Here is a 10,032-nt window from a genome sequence, read left to right on the forward strand (position 1 = left end):
CCACGACCCCTCACCACCAGGTCTCAGTTTTCTCATCCATCAGATGGGGTCAGGAATTCCTCTCCTCTCTACCTCTCGGGAGTCTTAGAAGGATCTGGGGACACAGGGATTAGGAAAGGTGGAGGGCTTATTACAGACGTCAGGGAGGTGACCATCCCTCTCCTCCCTGGTCCTTCTGGCCCCAACGCCGCCCGCCGGGTCCCCATCTGCCGCCGAGGCCCGGGAGTTTTTCTGCCGCCCCGCTGAATGTTAACACGCAGGGAAAACTTCAAGGAAAACATACAGCTGATAAAAATTTAATGCTATATGTAACAAAGCAGAATGAATATTTAATCCGTGCTTTTATGCGAAACCACATAACCAACCGGCCCCACGCGGCGGCGACGACCGCGCGGCCCCTCCCCGCTCGCGGCGCCCCGCGCGCGGCAGCGAAGCAGTTAAGCTGCTGGCAACAAGCAGCTCCTAATAAACACTCGGCTAATTCTGTAGGAAAAGCACTAATTAGAAAAGCAATAATAATCGGTGTAATTGCTCTAAATTACCCTCCTAACAGAGAACGGCGCTCGGAGCCGGGAACGCAGCTGCCGCCGCCCAGCCCCGCGCCCTGGGCCCGAGGCCCCGCGCTCTGCTGCCCCCTGGCGGCCGCCGCGCGCCGCGCCCGCCTGGCCTCCGAGGGCCGCCGCGCCAACCCCGACGCTCGGGCGCCCCCTGGTGGCCGCGCTGTCGTACTGACCTGCGGACGGGCCGGAAGTCGGGAGAACCCCAGAACTGCTACTCGCACTTTCTCCTCCGCCCTCAGCCTTTCTCCCAGAGGATGGCTGACACAGTGGCTGGACTCAAGGAAGAGAGGACGGGGTCAAAATCACAATGGAGTGAACAGACCTCTAAAGAGTCCTCGAGGTTCAGGATGGGGTGGATTTGGGGGATTGCTTTGCCAATGGGGTTGAAACAGACAATCCCAAAGAAAGGGGGCCTTCCTCGGAGGTGGGAGCTCAATATTACAAGGGAAATGGAATGTTCCGGGAAGAGGGCCGGGACAGCTCCACCAGCATTGGAGTCCCCTGCGGGGGCACGACTGCTTTTGACCTGGCCTGAAATTAACAAGGATGCGACGTCATCCTCACGCATGCGGAGCAGGGACGGGATGTCTCACAAGATCATGCCCGCCCCTGCCGCCGGCGCTCCTGGGGTCAGCCGATAGTTTTCAGGGTGAGTTGGGACCCTCAGCCTGTGCGCCTCTTTGCCAGCCCACCCCAGGCTAAACCCCAGGCATCGTCTTTCTCCTTCGCGCGCGCGCATCCTCCCCGCTCACGGCGGCTTGAGAGCGCGCTCGGCTCCACGTCCACGGCGCCGGAAGTCTGCGGTTGCCACCCAGTAAGTGCGTGGTGGATGAATGCCCAGAACATGCTGGGGGCCGACGTGCGGGAGAAGGGCATGCCCCCTGGCCCGAAAGCAGGGCTGAAGCCAAAGAGGCCAGCAAGAAGCAGGGGGGCGTCCTCCGATGTGAGCGGGACAGAGGACACCGCCGGCTGGGTGGTCAGGGAGGACTTCTGGGGGAGGCGTGGTCCCAGCCTGGCCCCTGGAATCTCATGCCAGAGGTTTAGAACGAGGATGAGAGTTTGGATGGATTCTGGTAGGGCTCACCCCTCAGCAAAGGGAACAGGGAGGGATGTGCGCCCAAGGAAACCAAAATGCCGCTCCCCTGCCCCCAGGCCCCCCATCACCCTACCCCCTTCCTGACACCAGTGCCCACCACCCTCCTCTTCGCCCCCAAGCCAAGGCGGGGGAGCGTGACGGGGGCATCACTCCTCCCTCGGGCACCGTGTGCCGGCACTGCGCTTTCTGCCTGGGGCCCAGAAACCCCGGACCTGTCACCCACATCCCCAACGCCACCTGGCCCCATCGCCAACCGCATCCAGCGCCCGGACGGTCTGGCCCCTCCTGCCGTCTCCTCCCAAGCCCGGCACCTGAAACTACTCTAGTCCTAAGGGAAACCCGAAGACCAAGGAGTGAGAGACGGTGCCCTCCTGCTCACCTCCTCTCCGGGAGGCGGAAGCTTTCAGCTCAGAAAGCATCCCAATAGGTAAAGAAACAGACGGCCATGACATGAAATGTGAATTCTCCCTCCAGGAAGGCCTCCCTGACTTACCTGTCATCACAGAACAACCTTGGAGGGCGGGGGGGGGGGGGGGGGGGGGGGGGGGGGGGGGGGGGGGGGGAAGGGGGGAGGGAGGGGAAGTGGGGGGAGGGTTATGGCTTCTCCGTCAGGTGAAGGGTGGCTCTTAATTGGTGGTATTCAGAGGGAGCCGCTTTGGGACAGGTTCTACCCATGTGCCTCAGGGGCATGTCCGCACAGGGATGGAACCACGGCTGCCGGCCCCTGCCCTTCCAGTGAACAGCCCCCACCTTCACATAATACAGAGGCGGTTCGGCCTAGCAGCCACGTGGGCAGTCTGGGAACCAGACTGCCTGGGTTCAAATCCTGGCTCTCCCACGGACTCCCTGTGTGCCCATGGACAAGTCTCTTAACCTCTCTGTGCCTCATTTTCCTCATCAATACAATGAGGATACTAACAGTAGTAGGCTAACTCATGGGGTTATTGGGAAAACTAATCGAATCCGCACGTGTAAAGCGTCTGGAGTACAGGATACACTCAATAAGGGTTTAGCTATTAATACTATCTGATTTGTGTAATAGAATCAGACGTACCGTGCTTGAACGAAGACCTGCCTGGAAACCTCTGCATGTAACGATCTCCAAGGTCTCTTCTGGCTTTAAAAGTCTAGGATTTTAAAATGATTTCTTTTCCTTTACTCGCTTTCCCACCCCCTGAGCCTTTGCCCCTGCTGTTCCTTGCCCAACACACGATCTCCTCCTACCTGCCTGGTGGGCTTCCTCGTCTGCCTCACTCTACCGTCCCTCCCAGGGGCAGCTTTCTCTCCCCGCCCCCCACCGGCCCCCACCAGGCAGAGGCGGTCTGCCCCTCCTCCCACAGGCTCCTGGCACTTGGGTCCCCATTATGATTTGTCCCCCTCATCTGTTTCCTCGTCTCTCCTAGGAGCCTGGAGAGCTCAGGGGGTCAACTCTCGCCTTCCCCACATTCGGCCTAGAATTGATTGGTCTGTTGATGTTACATTAAGGTTACAGATGAGGAAACTGAGGCACAGAGGCATGGAGCGAATTGCTGGAAACACATATATGCGCGCACGTGGACACAGAGGCAGTACCATTTCCGAGGCGATCTGTGGGCATCATCTCACATCTGGACCACTGCAGAAGCTTCTGCTCCCCGCTTCCATGGGTGCCCCCGCCTCTAGCCCATCCTCTGCATAGCAGCCAGGGACCTGGTGAGAAACATGGCTCAAATCAAGTCACCGCCCACACAAGACTTCAATCTCACTCAGAGTTAAAGCCTAGTCCTTCCAGCGGCTCCCAAAGTCCCGCATGCTCAGACCCCGAGCTCGTCCTCCCCACTTCTCCTCCCCGCTCATTTTGATATTTGCCACACGGGCCCATTTGATATTTGCAGACCCCAGGCACGGTCCCACCTAGGCTTTTCCATCCGCCTGGGTGCCCTACCCCCAGATAGCCACGAAACTAACTCCCTCCCAGCTTTTCTCTTTTTTTCATGTTTATTTATTTACTTTGAGAGAGAGACAGAGAGAGAGAGAGACAGAGAGAGAGAGAGAGAGAGAGTGTATGCATGTGGGGGAGGGGCAGAGAGAGAGGGAGAGAGAGAATCCCAAGCAGGCTCAATGCTCAGCGCACAGCCCAATGCAGGGCTCGATCCCACGAACCGTGAGATCATGACCTGAGCCGAAGTCAAGAGTCGGACACTTAACGGACTGAGCCACCCAGCCTCCCCATCTTCCCAGCTTTTTAATCGCTGTTCAGATCTCCCTCCTCCTAGAAGCCAGTCCTGACTGCCATATTTCAAAGAACATCCAATCATGCCTTATCCCTCGACCCATCTTGGTTTCCCTTCACAGAACTTCCTCACTTGACGTGGTATATATATTTCATGATTTTTTAGCTAGACCGAAAGCCCACGAAAGCAGACATTGTGCCTTTTGTTCACTCAGGCATCCCCACACCTGAAATAATACTTGTCACATAACGTGGGTTCAGTAAATGTTTGATATACGTGAAACTCATTGCCCGGTGTGAAGTCACAAAGAAATGGATTTCTAATGGTGGAATTTTATGCGTTGCTGCTGGACGGGCACAGAGTGGGTGCCAGAGAAGATCTGAAGAATGAAGTGACTTCCTGATGTCTCTGTCAGCACCCTTTGTCTCCATCTGAAGGCAGGTGGATGGCGCGCGTCTTCACTAGAAAGACTTTCAAAGGACAGTCACCGTTGTGTTGGTGTTGGGTGGTCGGTTTGCTTGGCTGGCTGACTGGTTTTCTGATGATGGGTACCTGCGGGGCACCCCCTGCTTTCTTCATGATGTGAGGTTTACCAAGGCACGGCGGACACCGTCTCTCTTCCCAGGGGTCTCTCCTCACTCCAGGCCCCACCCCCAATTGTCTCTGGCCCAGCCAAATGGAAAATTTAATTTCCAGCTAATTAGCCCTGAATTTGGTGCCCCTTGTCAAGTTACGGGACTGCCCCTTTTCCAAGAGGGGCGGGCTCCCCACCCACGTGTGGCCAACATTTGACATTGCCTCTCTAGAGAGGGAGACAAAGGCCCCCAGCGCACCATTGTCTGGGCTCAAGGAGGTCAGGGGCAGGCAGATACAAAAGCCTGATGAATTCTTCATTACCCTCTGAAAGGGTGATTCCTCCAGGCCTTCGGGCCATTGCGCACAGGTGGGCCCTTGAATGGAGAAGCGCTTTATTTTCTCAACCAACCTGGTTCTTTTCTTGAGTCTTTGAACAGGGCTGCCCGCACCTCCTTCCCACAGCCTCCTCCCCTTGGAAATGCCAACCATTCAATTTAGCTGAAACCAGAATCCCCACTGCCAGGCCAAGGCAAGGTCGCCCCAGCATCCTGGGAGACCCTCCCCGACTTCCCTCCACACCACAGCACCTGCAGCTGATCAAGGCTTCAGGGACCACCAGGTGAGACCCTGGTTCTTGGTGGAGCTGTCCCCTCCCCGGCTCCAAAAAGGGTCTCCAGGGAGAGAGCTGTTCCTCCTTCCGAATAGAATGGCCTCAGGAGGAAGCACCCACCCCAAGCTTCTTCTCCACGCCACCCCCCCCCCAGGAGACCCAGGCAGGACTGGGTGAAAAGTCTGGAAGGGAAGGGGCCACGCTCTGCCTTGGCGCCCTCTGCTGGGGGGTCCCATGCCACCTGAGAATGGCCAATTCCATGCCCTGTCCTGACTCTGAGGGTCCAAACAACTGTCCCCTGCCCTCAAGTTCCCCTCTCATCCAGGAAGCCCTTCGAGGCCACAGTCCTCTGGCCAAGTCTCCTCCAGAAGTAAATGGAGGGGGAGGGAGGGAAGATGAAGCCTGGGGGAGGGGCCGGTTTGAGTTAATGAACTATGTGCCTTCCTTCCCTATAATCCACGGTATTTGATGGAGCGGCCAATTTAGCTTTGCCGTGGGATAATTTGTCATGGGGTTGTTAGGATGGGGAAGCTAGGGTGGGATGCGGAAGGACGGGCAAGGCAGGGGACTCTCCCCTCACTTCCTGGAAACCCTCCCAGGGGAGGTATATTCCATGCACCAGAAGCCCGGAGACAGAAGAGTGGACTGGCCAAGGGCTCCTGGGAGCAGAGCTAGGATGGGATCAGGGAGGGAGGGATGGGCTCAATGACCCCAAGACGAAGACCCTGGCCAAGCGGAGAACCTCGCCTCTCCCCTGAGGACAGGGGTGTGACTGCATAACACTCCAGGGCCTGGGACCCGAGCCGCTGTATACGTATTTATTGGATCCATATAATCCAGGGACCAACAGACAGATTGATTGGCTCCAGGGATCAATAAGTGAGCTCCACGAGAAGCTTCTCTGCATCTCATGGAGGACGTCAGCTTTAGATGGTTCTTCGAAGGTAACTCATTTTACGGATACGCTGGGTGGCCACAGTTTCCTGGTTTGTCAAGATAGCTGTCCCAGTTTCCACCTATTGTCCCAGGGTAATTGTTAATAATACTGCCTTCCACTCACAAGACCACCTTTGCACTGTGGACAGTAACTGTTATGTTCCCCTGCAGAAGAGGAGAGGGGTGGTCACGCTCAGGTCCCCTGACATGCTGTGTTCTTCCTGCTGCGCTGAACCACGCGCCTAGACCTGGCTGGCACTCAAGTCCACAAAATTGGAGGCCCCCTACCCACTGGAACCTTCCTCCTGCAGGAAGCCCCGCATGACCGACCGCAGCCTGCAGGGGCCCGCCCGCATCTGAGCCCCGCCTTCCCAATCCTGTTTCTCCCTCCCTGACCTGTTTCTCCACCAAAAAGTGCCAGAGTGTGGGCGGGGGTGCGTGGAAGAGGATGCTGGAAGGTTCGCAGGGGCCAGAAGGTCGGGATCTGGGATCAGTCACTGCACATTTCTCTCCTGGGATCTGAAACGCAACCGCGGCTGGAGGCCCGACGGGGAGATGGGGAAGCCACACATCCGGATGGGGCTGGAATTCAAAGGTTGATTTGACCATTTGCATCCTACGGTCCTGAGAAGAGGGGGACGGCCAGGCCCTCTCTAGCAAGATCCTCTAGGCTGCTTTTCTGGTAGGCTGTGGCCCCGACTCATTTCCATCCCACCACGGTGACCCACAGACCCACTTTCTGGTCCCTCTGCCGTCTTGTCCACCCATTTTTTTCTGCCAGCCTGCTTTCGAGCAAGCAGCGCCAGGCACCGGGTGGAGTGCCGGCTTCTCTCGCCTCCCTTCTCTGCTTGGGAGGTGTGGCGTCCCCCTCCTCCAGGCACCCCAGCCTTCCCACTTCTGGATGGAGAGACCAGGCTCGTTCCCCAGTGCCCGGAGCTGGGGCGGGGGTGGGGGTGGGGCGGGGGAAGCCTGCCGTCCACTCTCTGGAATGTAGCACCACCTAGTGGTAGGCTGCAGCATGACAGTGCCACCAGTGAAATGTCAGTGAATCAACAAATTTATCAAACATCAAGACACAGGCATGACGCCAGGCCGTCATAGGCAGATCAAGAATAGGCAGAAGATCAAGAGGAAGAAAAGGCAAACAAACATAAAAATCCAAGGCATGCTCCTCGCACCAGAAGGCCCCTACTTTGAGCATGAGCATGAGTCAGACCATCATGAATCCCGGCTGCAACACTTACTAGCTGTGTTACCCTGGCCATGTTGTTTAACCTCTCTGTGCCCCAGTTTCCTCTTTTGTAACATGGTAATATGACAAGCACCTCTCTCAAAAAGATGTAAAGATGAACTGAGTTGAAGGATTAAAACACTTAGCACAGAGCTTGGCAGGCGGTACATGAGTTTTTTTCAGTGGATGCTAGTCTTATTGAGACGATGAAACGATGAATTCAGGCTAAAACGTGTACGAATTCGGGGGAATATCCACCCAGCGTTGAATTGGAATTATGACAGAGAGCTTAACAGGAGAGGTGAAAAACTGAGTAGGACCCTGTGGAAAATGTGGGGCCGGTAAGCAAGCCAGTAAACCTCTTTAGACCTTGTCTTTGAGAATAAGACAAAGTACTGGAAGGTAGAGACTCCAGCAGATAATCCTTAGGCTAACATCTTTCCGCGATTAACATGAATCACACACCCACCGGGTGCCAGGCTTTGGAGCCTCTGAGACAAGGAGATATAGTCACCAACCCCCAAATCGCAATCTGGCTCACATCACAGAGAGAAGAGGTGGTCGGCTTCCCGGCCCCAATCCCTACCTCAAGCAGTGAAGGCAAAGGTCAAGGCTATCTGTTAGGAGCCTATCCTCAGCAGGCAGAATCTCCAGGATGTCGCCCCCTACAGGGTGAGCCAGGAAACAGCAGGGCTGCAGTCTTATCAGATGCTTGACGGGGGGAATCACCCCCTCTATGCTCCCCTGGGCTGTCAACAGAATTCATCTTCTCACAGCTCAGAACTGAGGGCCCTGTGTGCCTGATGTCTCTCGGCATTTAGAGGTGTCTCACAGCCCCCTGCCCCGTGGCCCTCTCCACTGACGGCTCATACATGAGAGTTTTTGCTTCTTCAGGACTAGCAGAAAAGTCTTTCTCTTCCAGTCACACAGAATCCTCTATAAAGAAACGTAATCACGGCAGTGATTTCCCATCGTCTCTGCCGTATTCTGTTGATGAGAAGCAAGTCGCAGGACGCAGCCACACTCTGGGACAGGAGGCTGTACAGGAATATGGATCACCTGGTGTGGCTATTACAGTAAGTCAGGCAGGTGACTGCACTTAAATCCAGGGGCCTTGAACCGGAGAGGAAAGATACTGATCAGCTTTTGATTAGATTAGATTCAGTACGCTTATTAAAGTTTGCAGGGTACCCGCCAAGAGGACAGAACTAAGATATATAACTCCAGACTAATGAAGGGGGGACCAGAGTGCTCAGTACAAAAGCAAACAAAAAAAGGGGGGGGGGAAATAATTGGAAACTGAGCAAGTAGGAAATGCAGCATAATATAAATAAATCCACACTCATCAGTAGTAATAAGCATAAGTGGATTCATTAACTTGCCAGTTAAAAGATAAAGTTTGTATCAATGAAGTTTTAAATCATCCAGGTACAGCCATCCGCAAGAGACATTTTTAAAACACAAAGATGCAGAAAGTAAAAGGATGGAAAAGGTAAATAAACCATCAAAATAGTATTCAAAGGAAAGGAGACTGGCTACATACATTGTGATTTGGTCGAGTGGGGTATCATCCAGCAATGAAAATGAGTAAACCACAGCGATATTCGCCAACCAGGACAGACTACTAGAGTGTTGATTTTTTAAAAAAAATTATTTATTTATTTATTTTTGAGAGACGGAGTGAGACAAAGTGAGAGTGGGGGAGGGGCAGAGACAGAGGGAGACACAGGATCTGAAACAGGCCAGGCTCTGAGCTGTCAGCACAGAGCCTGACGCGGGGCTCGAACCCACAGACCGTGAGATCATGACCTGAGCAGAAGTCGGACGCTCAACCGACTAGCCACCCAGGCGCCCCTAGAATGTTGATTTTTTTAAAAAGCCAGTCATAAAAGAATGCACGCAACATGACTCCACTTAAATAAATTTCAAAAGCACTCAAAACTAAATATATTATTTGCAATACATCCCTTTGTGATAAATTATAAAGAAAAAAGAAAACAATAAGATTTTCTCTGGAGATGGGGAAGGGATTTGGAAAGGGTACCAGGAGGTTTCAAAGTTATGGCAATGGAAACTTATTTTTGAATTATATATTTTTTGAGATGTATATTTTGAATTAAATGATACAATACATGAAAACAATTTCTTAAGCTTAATGCACAATAGATGCACATTCATTTTCTTTGTATTCTTTATGCCTTTTATAAGTTCATATGTATAATATCCTTTCTGACGTGTTTAAAATTCAATAATTGTTTTTAAAATTTTTGAAATCCTGATAGCTTATGTGCTCTTGACCCAGAGGAAAAGCACAGCAATGGCACCACGAGAAGACAGGCCTCTCCCTGGGATTGCCACGAACTTCACAAACACCAGCTTGTAGCATCCTACAAGGTCAAGTCTCTATCAACATAGCCCAACAAAGACACAGAACTGCTCATGACCACTGCAACCAGGAGGTACTCTCATGCTGGGGATTTGAGGCTAGACCAAGGGATGGATCCTTGTTCCTTTTTGTTTTTCCAGTGAGCCTGATAGTTGTCTGCTCCACTCTGGGCATCTCAGAATTCCTGTCCAGGTTAAAAAAAAAAAAAAAAGAATCCCCATGATGCTATGTGCCTCTGTCACTTTCTCATTTCAGACATTTTTTGGTAATACCTGCCATGTGCCTGACCGTGGGCTGACTGCCAGGGATACCACAATGAAATATGACAAACGCAGTCCCACTCCCAGATGCTCAGAGCCTGAGAGCGCTGTAGACAAGCAAACAGGCAAATGCAACAGAGAATGTTAAATACGGGAAGGGCGTG

General features: G+C 53.4%; 1 long non-coding RNA gene across 1 annotated transcript; it reads left to right on the forward strand.

Annotated features, from left to right (window-relative positions):
• Positions 1-4,809: 4,809 nt before the first annotated feature.
• Positions 4,810-9,778, forward strand: LOC122232633. Its single transcript, XR_006209996.1, has 4 exons — positions 4,810-5,064; positions 5,896-5,999; positions 8,145-8,298; positions 9,505-9,778. It is a non-coding gene; the product is annotated as an uncharacterized LOC122232633 (long non-coding RNA).
• Positions 9,779-10,032: the final 254 nt, after the last annotated feature.

This window comes from Panthera tigris, chromosome D3 (assembly GCF_018350195.1).
Source record: "Panthera tigris isolate Pti1 chromosome D3, P.tigris_Pti1_mat1.1, whole genome shotgun sequence".
Classification (NCBI taxonomy): Eukaryota; Metazoa; Chordata; class Mammalia; order Carnivora; family Felidae; genus Panthera; species Panthera tigris.